Below are 15,171 nucleotides of genomic sequence, written 5' to 3' on the forward strand. Positions count from 1 at the left end.
ACCTTGGCCAGCACTAAAAAAGGTGAGAGGGAGATATTTTTTTTTTAGTGTTTGAATATCAGAGTCATCTTGAAATGTTACGTGAAAAATGGGGAGAAATGAGCAAACCAAAGGTATATTTATTTAGAATAACAAACTTCCACGCGGAATTTTCCTCCTTAAATAGTAACGAACGTTTATTATCTACCTTGTGAACAACACAATTTAAAGCACTTGGCATATGTCAGTTTATTTCTTAAAAATGGCTTCAAAATGAAGATGCATGGATGTGGAGGCAATCTGGTTGAAACAGCTGCCACCCCACTGATCACCTGAGTTTATCTGGCTGACAGGTGTCCCCTTCCTCCCTCAATGCTCCAGGGGCATCCCTCTCGCAGCTGTGCACCTGTGTGCTCAGTGGAAAAGGACGACCTTCCCCAACACAGAATTCCAGACTCAAGTCAAAAACCGAGCACACCCTACACATACATAAACACAAATGTAGCGCATGTGTAATTCTCTATATATAACCCCTCCCTTTCTTTCTGAACTGCTAAGCCTGGTTGATGCTTTGATTCCTTTTTGTTCCTAGGTAGGCGAATGGATTTCACTTATTACACACAGAGTCCCTTCCACTCATCTGCACTCTCAGGCAAGGTCATTATTGCCCTGCCCTTGTCCCTTGAAATACTGGCTGAACTGTGGACAACCAGTATCTGCATCCCTATCTACGGGACATTTTTCTCCTAGAATATTTTGCTTCTATTATACATGGCAGTCAAGAATTATCTGAATAATTGTCAGCAGGATGGGCCTCTACCAAGGAATCTCTGGATGTAGTATTAGTATAATCCAGCAATTTCAGCCCTACAGGGAGGCAGTTCTAAACATTGTATTCTGCCCTATTTCCCAGAATCACTCAACAATGTTAAGCTCCAGCTGCCTACACTAAGTCAAGAAAACTTCTGTCACATACTGCCTTCCTTTCCCATATTAACACTCCCTTTCCTACCTTCATTCAGTACACATTCCAAACAAACATAACAGTCAAAACCATTCTCAGCATCTGCTTTAGAAACCAACCAGATTATTCCACCACCATGTTCAGCTTCACTTATATAAATTTACTTTTGAAAAGTTAGGTATTCGGGTGGTGCCTGTGGCTCAAGGAGTAGAGCGCCAGCCCCATATACCAGGGGTGGTGGGTTCAAGCCCAACCCCCCCCAAAACTGCAAAAAGAAAAAAACAAAAAAAAAGAAAAGTTAGGTATTCATCCAGAAGAACATCTTCTCTTTACAGGGCCTCTCCTCCCACAGTGTCCACTGTGAACAACCACCCTCTTCCTCCCCTGTAATTACCAGTGCGCTTGTTCCAAGCAAGTGATGACTTTAACGGCTAAAACACCTTTAAAACTGAGCAAAATGCCACAGATAGAAACCAATATCCACTTAAGATATGAACAATGAAGTCGTTTTTCTTATCTAGAAATTTGTAACTAAAATATTGCAGAACATAATAACAATTGTTAATCATAGGTCATATAGGTTTTCCTTTAAAAAATATGGCTTTAAAATAAATAAATGGTAAGTTGCAAAAGAAAAAAATAAACAAAAAATGAGCTTTGTTACAATACTTTTTAAATAAGGAATCTAAGGTTAGACTTAAAGCCTCTTGAGCAAAGCCAAAGATTTAACTGCCTGTAGATACCTATATGAACTGGCTTAATTCATTTTTTCTAGAGGTCCCAAAGTAACTTGTCAGGAAGTGATATTCTACTTATCGCACATCAGGAAATGTTACAATTGAGGTATCAGGCCAAATTATTCAGAGAGCTTTCAGGAACCTTATGAAGTCGACCTGGTTCTTTAAAGCAGTTTGTTCCTTCCTGAAAATATACTATTATAGCATCTGCATATAGCATCCTTTTATAAAACAGGATATACAATAATATGATTAGTAATTAATAATATAATAATAATATAATAATAAATATAATAATTAACAATACAATAATAGATAATACAATAATATTGTATTGTTAATACAATAATAAAATGTAATTACATTACATTACAGCATAATTACATTATATTGCCACAAAATTATTATTTTTATTTTTTTTATCACTCATTCTTTTTATTAGCAATCATTGGTATTCTTACCAGTACTGTCCTAATGTAGTCTTTTTTTCTTTCTTTTTTTTTATTGTTAAATCATAGCTGTGTACATTAGTGCAATCACCTGTACCCATTCTAAGATGCACCATAGATGTGGCCCCACCCATTACCCTCTCTCCACCAAGACCTCCCCCCTCCCATTTTTCTTTTTTTTTTTTTTTTTTGTCAAGACAGAGTCTCACTGTACCGCCCTCTGGTAGAGTGCGGTGGCGTCACACGGCTCACAGCAACCTCTAACTCCTTGGCTTACGCGATTCTCTTGCCTCAGCCTCCCAGGCAGCTGGGACTACAGGCGCCCGCCACAACGCCCGGCTATTTTTTTGTTGCAGTTTGGCTGGGGCTGGGTTTGAACCCGCCACCCTTGGCATATGGGGCTGGCACCCTACTCACTGAGCCACAGGCACTGCCCGCCACAAAATTATTATTACGTTATTACAAAATGTAATAATGATATGTATTAATTGTTCACAAATGTTGGAGAAATCAAGTAAAGGGAAAATTCGTATTTCTAATTGCTTACAGAATTATACTTTACCAATTTCTTGTAAGGTGTAAATAGCTCAAAAGAAGGGGAAAAAGTTTTTTGGCCTTCTGGAAAATGAAATACCAAAAGAATCAGTAATGTTTAAGCAAAAGTCATAAAAATGTAGTTTAGATCCATGTTATTAATTTTTTTTCTACTTGAGATTCGGTTAGTAATCCTCAGGAATGCATCACCTTTTAAATAAAGTCTTGGAAGTTTTCTTACTTCTCCTGGCATGATATCCTAAATTATTGTCTGCATGTGTATTTAAAGGAACCTGCAAAAGTCTTTTTCTATAAATTTCCTTAAAGAAGCAAATTTTAGATTGTAGTCAGTTAAAAATCACTTTTTCAGAGGAACTGAAGTAAAACAATAATTGTCTGTGGATGAGAAAAGTTTTAGAATTGTCATGGTTAAAGAGAAAATGGACAAAGAAATTTGGTTAAAAATTGGGGCAGGGCTGGAGCAGCACCTGTGGTTTAGTGGGTAGGGCTCCAGCCCCATATACTGAGGGTGGCGAGTTCAAACCCAGCCCCGGCCATACTGCAACAAAAAAATACCTGGGCGTTGTGGTGGGTGCCTATAGTCCTAGCTGCTCAGGAGGCTGAGGCAAGAGAATTGCCTAAGCCCAAGATTTGGAGGTTGCTGTGAGCTGTGACGCCATGGCACTCTACCAAGTGAAATAAAGTGAGACTCTGTCTCTAAAAAAAAAAAAAAAAAATTGGGGCAGGGCATATAACACTTTAACTTAATAACCATAATTATTTTTGATAACATACATCAAAACATCATAATTTTAGGAATCTCATACAATTTTGGAATGCATATTAAAAATATGCTTATATAAACATAACTCAAAAACAATTAAACACCATTTCATATTTGACTATTTCCAATATACTTTTAACATACCAAATAAGCTGTATATTCCTCTCTTAGACTTTCAATGGCTCTATTTTTTTAAAAAACCTAGTCTGAGGTCAAAAAGACTGAATTTAGAATTTTTATCTCAGGAAGTTTATCAAATATCAAAGGTCTAAACCACTTGTCATAAAACCAGATCATAAGTTTACTATAAAACAAATGTCATTTATTCAAACAAAGTAATAATTTAAATATTTTAAGGGCAAAAATTTTACTCTTTAACTGAGTTCCAGATAAGTAAGACCTCGTAAAGACAAACTCAAAACAAACCAATAAAGGAAAAAAAGAAAACTATCTCACCCTTTTTTTTTTCAGTTTACTCAAAAGGATGAATAAAATTTTTACTATCTCTATTCATCTTACTCAAAAATTTTGTTTAAAAAAGAAAATCAATTTTCATTTTTGCAGTAGTGTATGCAATGTGAAGTCTAATTTTAATAAAAATTTACAAACAAATCCATTTAATCTTCATTAAACCGTAGAATGAGATTTGTATGAAGTTTTACAATTTTTCTCTACTTTTATATCTATTCACTTTTTCTATCATTTTATTCATTTAATTTGAACCTATTTTAAAAACTTTAAATTGGGCAAAATTATTTTTTCAACGAAAACAAATTTTTATGTTTTTGTAACCCTTGTTACCAAAACAAAATTTTATTTTCTTCATATGGTTTGTATATATAATTGTTTCTTTTATATCTAGTAGTTTTAATTACATATGTTAATTACCATGTGGACTCTTAGGAATCCTAATTTTGCTAAAAAAAATTAGGAGGAAAATAATTTGACCTTCAGACAAAATAATTTGACCAACCGACTTACTTGAACTACATGATCAACAGGTTCAGCTCAAAATGTCTAAATAAAAAAATTTTTAATTTATTTTTTTATTGTTGAGGATTCATTGAGAGTACAGATAACCAGGTTACACTGATTGCATTCCTTAGGTAAAGTAAATAAAATTTTGAAAATGTTTTTAATCTTATTTTTCCAATGATTTTAAAATTAACTATATTTATTAAAGATTATTAAGGTCACATGAACTTGAAAATCATTGGGGCTAGATTTTTTTTTTAATGAGTACTCATTTATAAGTTAAGTTGGCCCCATTGAAACTGTTCATGGAGATTGATAAAGGGGTTCAAGGCAACAACTAGAATAAGGGCCACAAAATAACTGTACAGGCATAGGCTTAGCTGAAATAATGATAAAAATCTGCCATTGTCCCCTTGTTTACTTGATCACAGTTAGTCACTGTCCCCTTGTTTGCTTCTCTATAATTGCTACTCTAGCTGATAGTTACCATTCTTAACTTTTCTTTGTAGATAACATCACCTTTTGAAATGTTAAAGGTCATTAGTTTAAAAGATATTTTCCATGTCCCACATTCTAGTGCATTGGCTAAACTGACCAAGAAACAACCTCTATTTGAATCATGACCCTCACAAACTGAAGCAAAACAAGATGATTTGCAGACCACTGTAATTTTGCCCCAAACTTAGCCAAATAGAAAATTTGTTAACCCCCTGGCTATCAAACTTTTCTTAAAAACCCTGTCTTCTGAATTCTTGGAGAGGTGGATTTGAGAAATTCCTCCCATTTCCTCCACTTAGTGCTATGTGGAATAAACTCTTTCTCTGCTGTAAACCTTGGTGTCTCTGGGTATTGGCTTTGTCTCCTGGGCAGTGGGCAGATGAATCTGGCTGGGTGGTAACGCCATAAACAAGATACAAGTATGTATATATATAAAAAGATAGAAACAAACATAATGAATTTTCAATAGTTTTGATTTTAAAACTCTAGCCATGGAAGGAAGTATGGAGAACTCTCAAAGAACTCAAATTAGACCTCCCTTTTGACCCTGCAATCCCATTACTAGGCATCTTATCCAGAAGAAGAAAGATCATTTTATCAGAAGGACATTTGCATTAGACTGTTTGTTACACTCAATTTATAGTCACTGAATTGTGGAAACAACCTAAATGCCCACCAACCCAGCAATGGATTAACAAGCTGTGGTATATCATGGAATACTATTCAGCCACTAAAAAAGATGGAGACTTTACATCTTTTATATTAACCTGGATTGAAGGGGAACACTTTTTTTTTCTTTTTTTGAGACAGAGCCTCACTATGTGTTGCATCACAGCTCACAGCAACCTCATATTTATAGGTTAAGTGATTCTCTTGCCTCAGTCTCCCAAGTAGCTCAGACTACAGGCACTTACCACAACACCTGGCTATTTTTTTGTTTTTTATTGTAGTTGTCGTTGTTGATTTAGCTGGCCTGGGCTCAGTTCGAACCCGCCAGCTTTAGTGTATGTGGCCAGCACCCTACCCACTGAGCTACAGGCACCGCCAACACATTCTTCTTAGTAAATCATCACAAGAATGGAGAAGCAAGAATCCAGTGTACTTAATTCTGATATGAAGGCAGTAAATGATCTAATACAAAGTGGGGGGCAGAGGAATGAGGGAGCAAGGAGAGGGGGCGGGGAGGAGATGCAGGGTCACAGTATATGGCACACCTCTTGGGGGTGGGACACGATTGTAAAAGGAACTTTAACAAATGCAGTCCGTGTAACCTAATTCTTTGTACCCTCAATGAATCCAAACTATAAAAAATAATAATAAAATAAATAAAACTCTAGGCATGAGACTGGCCAAACTCACCAGTCCAAAAGGGCAGCTGCATTGAAACCATGTCTTGAAAATAAAACAATTCAGAATGTACTTGTTTTACATGTAGCTCAAGTTCTTACAGAGAAAACAGGGTGGCAATCTCTATTTCAAAACAGAGAGAGAAAGAGAGAAATCTAAGCCTATTTATAAAGGAGATTGGGTATGTTAGAAGGAAGACAAAAATGGATGTTAGGAGATGAACTCTTAGTGATACCAGAATTTCGTTCTTCAGTAGGTCCTTAGTCTCGGGGATTTGAAGAATGAACCCAAAGACCACAGATCAGTGGTAAGATAGGATTTTTATTGGAAGTTAGAAAGGAATACAGAAGAAGTAAAAAGCACCAGAGCTTCTAGAAAGGGGGAAAAAGTAAACTAACTGGGGAGTCTTTATGTGGGCTCTTTTATCTAGGGGTATGAGCTCTTGAGAATTACATTTGGCCAGGACTTAGCAAATAGAAGCACGTTTTCAACGTTAATGAGTGTTATTGACCAAGTCCCTCCAGCTCAGGGCAAAAGGTCAGGGTGTTCCCTTCATGAACTTGCCCAAACCTAAGAAAACTGGGGTGCCCTGTCTATCCTTGAATGGGGAGAACCCTGTATCAATAGGAATTTATCTTTGGACTTATAAAGAGACCAACTTTGTTTAGATAGGTAACGTTGTATCTTATGCCTCAAAAAGAAAGGGAAAGGGACAGGCAAAGGGAAAAGGAAAAGGAAGGAAGGGGAAGGGAAGGGAGGGAAGTGGAAGGGGAGGGAGGGAAGGGAGGGAAGGGAAGGGAAGGGAGAGGAGGGCAGTGGAAGGGAAGGGAGGGGAGGGCAGTGGAAGGGAAGGGAAGGGAGGGAAGTGGAAGGGAAGGGAGGGTAGGGAAAGGAAGGGGAAGGGAAGGGAGGGCAGTGGAAGGGAAGGAGAAGGGAAGGGAGGGCAGTGGAAGGGAAGGGAAAGGGAAGGGAGGGAAGTGGAAGGAGGGGAAGGGAAGGGAAGGGAGGGCAGTGGAAGGGAAGGGAAGGGAGGGGAGGGAAGTGGAAGGGAAGGGAAGGGAGGGAAGTGGAAGGGAAGGGGAAAGGAAGGGAGGGAAGTGGAAGGAGGGGAGGGGAAGGGAAGGGAAGGGAAGGGAGGGCAGTGGAAGGGAAGGGAAGGGAAGGGAGGGCAGTGGAAGGGAAGGGAAGGGAGGGGAGGGCAGTGGAAGGGAAGGGAAGGGAGGGGAGGGAAAGGAAGGGGATGGGAAGGGAGGGCAGTGGAAGGGAAGGGAAGGGAAGGGAGGGAAGTGGAAGGAGGGGAGGGGAAGGGAAGGGAAGGGAGGGCAGTGGAAGGGAAGGGAAGGGAAGGGAGGGCAGTGGAAGGGAAGGGAAGGGAGGGGAGGGCAGTGGAAGGGAAGGGAAGGGAGGGGAGGGAAAGGAAGGGGAAGGGAAGGGAGGGCAGTGGAAGGGAAGGAGAAGGGAAGGGAGGGCAGTGGAAGGGAAGGGAAAGGGAAGGGAGGGAAGTGGAAGGAGGGGAAGGGAAGGGAAGGGAGGGGAGGGAAAGGAAGGGGAAGGGAAGGGAGGGCAGTGGAAGGGAAGGGAAGGGAAGGGAGGGAAGTGGAAGGAGCGGAGGGGAAGGGAAGGGAAGGGAAGGGAGGGCAGTGGAAGGGAAGGGAAGGGAAGGGAGGGCAGTGGAAGGGAAGGGAAGGGAGGGGAGGGCAGTGGAAGGGAAGGGAAGGGAGGGGAGGGAAAGGAAGGGGAAGGGAAGGGAGGGCAGTGGAAGGGAAGGGAAGGGAAGGGAGGGAAGTGGAAGGAGGGGAGGGGAAGGGAAGGGAAGGGAAGGGAGGGCAGTGGAAGGGAAGGGAAGGGAAGGGAGGGAAGTGGAAGGAGGGGAGGGGAAGGGAAGGGAAGGGAAGGGAGGGCAGTGGAAGGGAAGGGAAGGGAAGGGAGGGCAGTGGAAGGGAAGGGAAGGGAGGGGAGGGCAGTGGAAGGGAAGGGAAGGGAGGGGAGGGAAAGGAAGGGGAAGGGAAGGGAGGGCAGTGGAAGGGAAGGGAAGGGAAGGGAGGGAAGTGGAAGGAGGGGAGGGGAAGGGAAGGGAAGGGAAGGGAGGGCAGTGGAAGGGAAGGGAAGGGAGGGCTGTGGAAGGGAAGGGAAGGGAGGGGAGGTCAGTGGAAGGGAAGGGAGGGGAGGGAAAGGAAGGGGAAGGGAAGGGAGGGCAGTGGAAGGGAAGGGGAAGGGAAGGGAGGGAAGTGGAAGGGAAGGGAAGGGAGGGAAGTGGAAAGGAAGGGGAAGGGAAGGGAGGGCAGTGGAAGGGAAGGGAGATGCCATGGGATCTCATCATGCAATGCTTTTATAACACATTTTTTCACAAAGACATTACTCTAAGTATTTAAAACACATATTATTTATGTATTTATTTATTTATTTGAGACAGAGTCTCACCATGTCGCTCTCAGTAGGGTGCCATGGCATCACAGCTCACAGCAACCTCAAACTCTCGGGCTTAAGCAATCCTCTTGCCTCAGCCTCTCTAGTAGCTGGGACTACAACAACAGGTATTCACAACAATGCCTGGCTATTTTTTATTCCAGTTGTCATTGTTGTTTTTTTAGCAGCCCCAACTACAGCTGCCTGACACAATACCTGGCTACTTTTTTGTTGTAGTTGTCATTGTTGTTTAGCAGGCCTGGGCGGGTTTCGAAGCCACAACCCTCAGTGTATGTGGCTGGCACCATAATCACTGTGCTACAGGTGCCGAGCCAAAACACATCTTTTATATCCAGATGCACACAAAAAATAAACAATCCTCTAGAGATAAAACCATCTGCCATAAACAACTCTTGTTAATTGCCTTTAAAACTACATGGCTTTATTGGCAACTGTCTCCTCCAGCTTTTTCACAGTGAAACTGAAAGCACATGCAGTGAGAATAAGATGGAGTCAGGCAGGGCTAGGGCAGACATGACACAGCTGGTCAGGTGCTGTAGGTCCTGCCTGACCTTCACCCTTGTCTCCTGTTCTTACTGTTTTGTAAATACAGCTCCGACCCTGAAGATGCCTTTGTTGAGTAGGTTAGGTGAATTGATTTAGGAGATTAACCATTGAATTGGAATGTTGTGATAGGTCACTGAAGTATGCTGATTATTATCTGGAATAGAGATTGGTGTGATCTTTGCTTTGAACTTTTAGGTATAAAACTGTAATTCTGGGTTTAGCGCTCATAGCACAATGGTTATGGCGCCAGCCCCATACACCAAGGCTGGTGGGTTCGAACCCGGCCCGGGCCAGATAAACAACAATGACAACTGCAACAACAAAAAAAAATAGCCAGAACAGTTTGATGAGAATATTTCAGATTGTATATGAAACCAGCACATTGTACCCCTTGATTGCACTAATGTACACAGCTATGATTTAACAATAAAAATAAAAATAAAAAATAAAAACAATAGCCAGGCATTGTGGCAGGCACCTGTAGTTCCAGCTACTTGGGAGGCTGAGGCAAGAGAATTACTTAAGCCCAAGAGTTTGAGGTTGCTGTGAGCTGTGACACCATAGCACTCTACCGAGAGCAACATAGTGAGACTGTGTCACTAAAAAAGAAAAAAATAGTTATTGGAATTGTGCTTTCTACCTCCCATCCCATCAAGGCTTGGTGAGCAAGAGGGTTCTATTCAGTCCTTAGGGGACTTAGGATTTTATTCTTAGTTTCACATAATATACTTTCCAACAGCCCTAAATGCATAATTGATTTTGATCCTACTGCTGGAAAATATGTGCATTCCCTGAGTGGAAAGAAAATAGCTAACATCGGAGGCGGAGCAAGATGGCAGCCGAGTAACAGCTTCCTTGCATCTGGGCACCGTGAGTCTGGGGAGATAGGACTCCAGGCATCTCTGGCTGGTGGGAACTGCCTATCATCACTCCTATGAAGATACAGGGAGTCAGCGAGAGACTTCTGGACCCCAAGAGGAGGACTAAAACAGTGGAAAACCGGCAAGTGGTCGCGTGTGTTCAATCTGTCTAAACCCGCCCACAACTGTAAGTTCAGTAGCAGCGAGACTGCAAACCAGAAAGGCCTTACCTGTGAACTATTTTGATGTCCTTGGACTTGGCACTGAGTTGAACTGCCTTGGGGAAGGCCTGAGCGGGAGTGCGGAGAACTTTGGCCATTGTCTAGGGCCCCAGTCTGAGCCGCTGAGCCAGACGGAGCTAATAGTGTTTGGCGGTGGGTCACACGGATCCATTGTCAGTGATCTGCCCCGGCAAGCTCCGCCCTCAGGGTCGCAGAGCTAGAATCGGGTGGGAGCTGGTAACCCAGCAACCAAGTAGCCTAAGGGTGGGGTTTGAGCCGCCTTGCAGCCCTAACCCTCAGGGGCAGAGTGAGACCGCTTTTGGCACACTGAGTAAGTGGATAGCCACTTCAGCAGCGATTCCAGCGAGAAAGCTGGGAAAGCTTCTGCTCAGCAAGTTTACAAGTTCAAAGTGCCTTTTAAGTAGGCTGAAGAGAGATTTAGGGTGTCTACCTGCTGGGGTTTGAGAAATCAGCAGCCTCCAGTCGTATCAGAACTGTGACTAACATCTCATACCCCAGAAGACCACGTGTTGCCCAGACAATATTCAATAACATATACAAACTGCTTTGTTTTTGGTTCTGTATTTTTTTCTTTTTTTTTTTTTTGTTTTGTTTGGTTGTTTTTTTTTTTGTTTCTTTATTTTGACGTTGCTGATGTTCTTTTGTTTTTTTAATTTCAATCTTTTCCACACAGATCCCTTTTTCTTTCTCAATTTTCCTAGTTTAATTATAATTTCCCATTGCTGCCTTTTTTAATAACTTCAACTTCATTTTTGCTAGTGTTTCTACCGATATAATTTGGTTTCTCACCCAATTTTATCCCCGTAAAGTTTTCTGTTTGCTTCTTTTGGTTTGATTTATAGCATTTTTGTCTTTCCTCTCTACTTGGTGGAGGTGCGGTACTGTGTCTGATCAGGTTAGCAAAGAGCTGCTGACCTCAAGGGAACCACGCAACTGGGCAGCAACAGAAGGTGGGGTTTTTTAAGGTTGTGTCAAAGTACCCTACTGTACACCTATATTGCCCTGTCTCCCTCTTTCTGTGCCTCTCTTCTTTTTGTCAATATTCCTTATACACACCCCCTCTCCTTTTTCTATCTTTCTTTTTTTCTTATCACTCGGTCCTCCTTTCTTTCATCCCCTTTTTTTGCTCTTCAACCTTCTCACCCTTCTGGTCCTGTAAACCTTAGTCCACAGGCACAAGAACTTAAAGAGCAAGAGGAAGTGAAAGGAAAATTAGGGCAAGGAAACAGATAAAAGAAATCACTCAGGAGGAAGAATCAGCAGAAAACTCCAGGCAACATGAAGAACCAGTCCAGAACAACCCCGCCAAGGGACCATGAGGTAGCTACTGCAGATGATTCCACCAGTATAGAAATGTTAGGAATGACAGAAAGGGAATTTAGAATACACATGTTGAAAACAATGAAAGAAATGATGCAAACAATGAAGGAAATTGCTAATAAAGTGGAAAATAACCAAAAGGAAATCCAAAAACAGAATCAAATAAGAGATGAACGATATGAAGAATATAAAAAGGATATAGCAGACCTGAAGGAACTGAAACAGTCAATTAGGGAACTTAAAGATACAATGGAAAGTATCAGCAACAGGTTAGACCATGCAGAAGAAAGAATTTCAGAGGTAGAAGACAAAGTTCTTGAGATAACACAGACAGTAAAAGAGGCAGAAAAGAAGAGAGAGAAAGCAGAACGTTCACTGTCAGAATTATGGGACTTTATGAAGCGTTCCAACATACGAGTTATAGGAATTCCAGAAGGGGAAGAAGAATGCCCCAGAGGAATGGAAGCCATACTAGAGAATATTATAAAAGAAAATTTCCCAAATATCACCAAAGAGTCTGACACACTGCTTTCAGAGGGATATCGGACCCCGGGTCACCTCAACTCTAACCGAGCTTCTCCAAGACACATTGTGATGAACCTGTCCAAAGTCAAGACAAAAGAAAAGATTCTGCAAGATGCCAGGAGTAAGCGCCAGTTGACCTACAGGGGCAAATCCATCAGAGTTACCGCAGACTTCTCTAATGAAACTTTCCAAGCAAGAAGACAATGGTCATCTACCTTTAATCTACTTAAACAGAACAATTTTCAGCCCAGAATTCTGTACCCTGCTAAGCTAAGCTTCAAAATTGACGGAGAAATCAAATCATTTACGGATATACAAACATTGAGGAAATTCGCCACAACAAGACCAGCTCTACAGGAAATACTTCAACCTGTTCTGCACACTGACCACCACAATGGATCAGCAGCAAAGTAAGAACTCAGAAATCAAAGGACAGAACCTAACCTCCACACTGATGCAAAAGACAAAACTAAGCAATGGACTCTCACCAAATAAGACGAACAGAATACTACCACACTTATCAATTATCTCAATAAATGTTAATGGCTTGAATTCCCCACTGAAGAGACATAGATTGGCTGACTGGATTAAAAAACACAACCCATCCATTTGCTGTCTGCAAGAAACACACCTGGCTTCAAAAGACAAATTAAAGCTCCGAGTCAAGGGTTGGAAGACAATTTTTGAGGCAAATGGAATTCAGAAGAAAAGAGGAGTTGCAATCTTATTTTCAGGTACATGTGGATTTAAAGCAACTAAAGTCAAAAAAGACAAAGATGGTCACTTTATATTGGTCAAGGGAAAACTACAACAAGAAGACATTTCAATTCTAAATATTTATGCACCCAATTTAAATGCTCCCAGATTCTTGAAGCAGACCTTACTCAGTCTGAGCAATATGATATCTGATAACACCATCATAACAGGGGACTTTAACACACCTCTTACAGAGCTGGACAGATCCTCTAAACAGAAATTAAACAAAGATGTAAGAGATTTAAATGAGACCCTAGAACAACTATGCTTGATAGACGCATATAGAACACTCCACCCCAAAGATAAAGAATATACATTCTTCTCATCACCCCATGGAACATTCTCCAAAATTGATCATATCCTGGGACACAAAACAAATATCAACAGAATCCAAAGAATTGAAATTTTACCTTGTATCTTTTCAGACCATAAGGTACTAAAGGTGGAACTCAACTCTAACAAAAATGCTCAAGCCCACCCAAAGGCATGGAAATTGAACAATCTTCTGTTGAATAACAGATGGGTGAAGGAAGAAATAAAACAGGAAATCATTAACTTCCTTGAGCATAACAACAATGAAGACACAAGCTACCAAAACCTGTGGGATACGGCAAAAGCAGTTTTGAGAGGAAAATTCATCGCTTTAGATGCCTACATTCAAAAAACAGAAAGAGAGCACATCAATAATCTCACAAGAGATGTTATGGAATTGGAAAAAGAAGAACAATCTAAGCCTAAACTCAGTAGAAGAAAAGAAATATCCAAAATCAAATCAGAGATCAATGAAATTGAAAATAAAAGAATCATTCAGAAAATTAATGAAACAAGGAGTTGGTTTTTTGAAAAAATAAATAAAATAGATAAACCATTGGCCAGACTAACGAGAAATAGAAAAGTAAAATCTCTAATAACCTCAATCAGAAACGATAAAGGGGAAATAACAACTGATCCCACAGAGATACAAGAGATCATCTCTGAATACTACCAGAAACTCTATGCCCAGAAATTTGACAATGTGAAGGAAATGGATCAATATTTGGAATCACACCCTCTCCCTAGACTCAGCCAGGATGAAATAGACCTTCTGAACAGACCAATGTCAAGCACGGAGATCAAAGAAACAATAAAAAAGCTTCCAACCAAAAAATGCCCTGGTCCAGATGGCTTCACTCCAGAATTCTATCAAACCTTCAAGGAAGAGCTTATTCCTGTACTGCAGAAATTATTCCAAAAAACTGAGGAAGAAGGAATCTTCCCCAACACATTCTATGAAGCAAACATCACCCTGATACCAAAACCAGGAAAAGACCCAAACAAAAAGGAGAATTTCAGACCAATCTCACTCATGAACATAGACGCAAAAATTCTCAACAAAATCCTAGCCAACAGATTACAGCTTATCATCAAAAAAGTCATTCATCATGATCAAGTAGGCTTCATCTCAGGGATGCAAGGCTGGTTTAACATACGCAAGTCTATAAACGTTATCCACCATATTAACAGAGGCAAAAATAAAGATCACATGATCCTCTCAATAGATGCAGAAAAAGCATTTGATAAAATCTAGCATCCTTTTCTAATTAGAACACTGAAGAGTATAGGCATAGGTGGCACATTTCTAAAACTGATTGAAGCTATCTATGACAAACCCACAGCCAATATTTTACTGAATGGAGTAAAACTGAAAGCTTTGCCTCTTAGAACTGGAACCAGACAAGGTTGTCCGCTGTCACCTTTACTATTCAATGTAGTGCTGGAAGTTCTAGCCAATACAATTAGGCAAGACAAGGAAATAAAGGGAATCCAAATGGGAGCAGAGGAGGTCAAACTCTCCCTCTTTGCTGACGACATGATCTTATACTTAGAGAACCCCAAAGACTCAACCACAAGACTCCTAGAAGTCATCAAAAAATACAGCAATGTTTTAGGATATAAAATCAATGTCCACAAGTCAGTAGCCTTTGTATACACCAATAACAGTCAAGATGAGAAGCTAATTAAGGACACAACTCCCTTCACCATAGTTTCAAAGAAAATGAAATACCTAGGAATATACCTAACGAAGGAGGTGAAGGACCTCTATAAAGAAAACTATGAAATCCTCAGAAAGGAAACAGCAGAGGATATTAACAAACGGAAGAACATACCATGCTCATGGATGGGAAGAATCAACATTGTTAAAATATCTATACTTCCCAAAGCTATCTACCTATTCAATGCCATTCCTA

Source organism: Nycticebus coucang, chromosome 12, assembly GCF_027406575.1.
Source record: "Nycticebus coucang isolate mNycCou1 chromosome 12, mNycCou1.pri, whole genome shotgun sequence".
Classification (NCBI taxonomy): domain Eukaryota; kingdom Metazoa; phylum Chordata; class Mammalia; order Primates; family Lorisidae; genus Nycticebus; species Nycticebus coucang.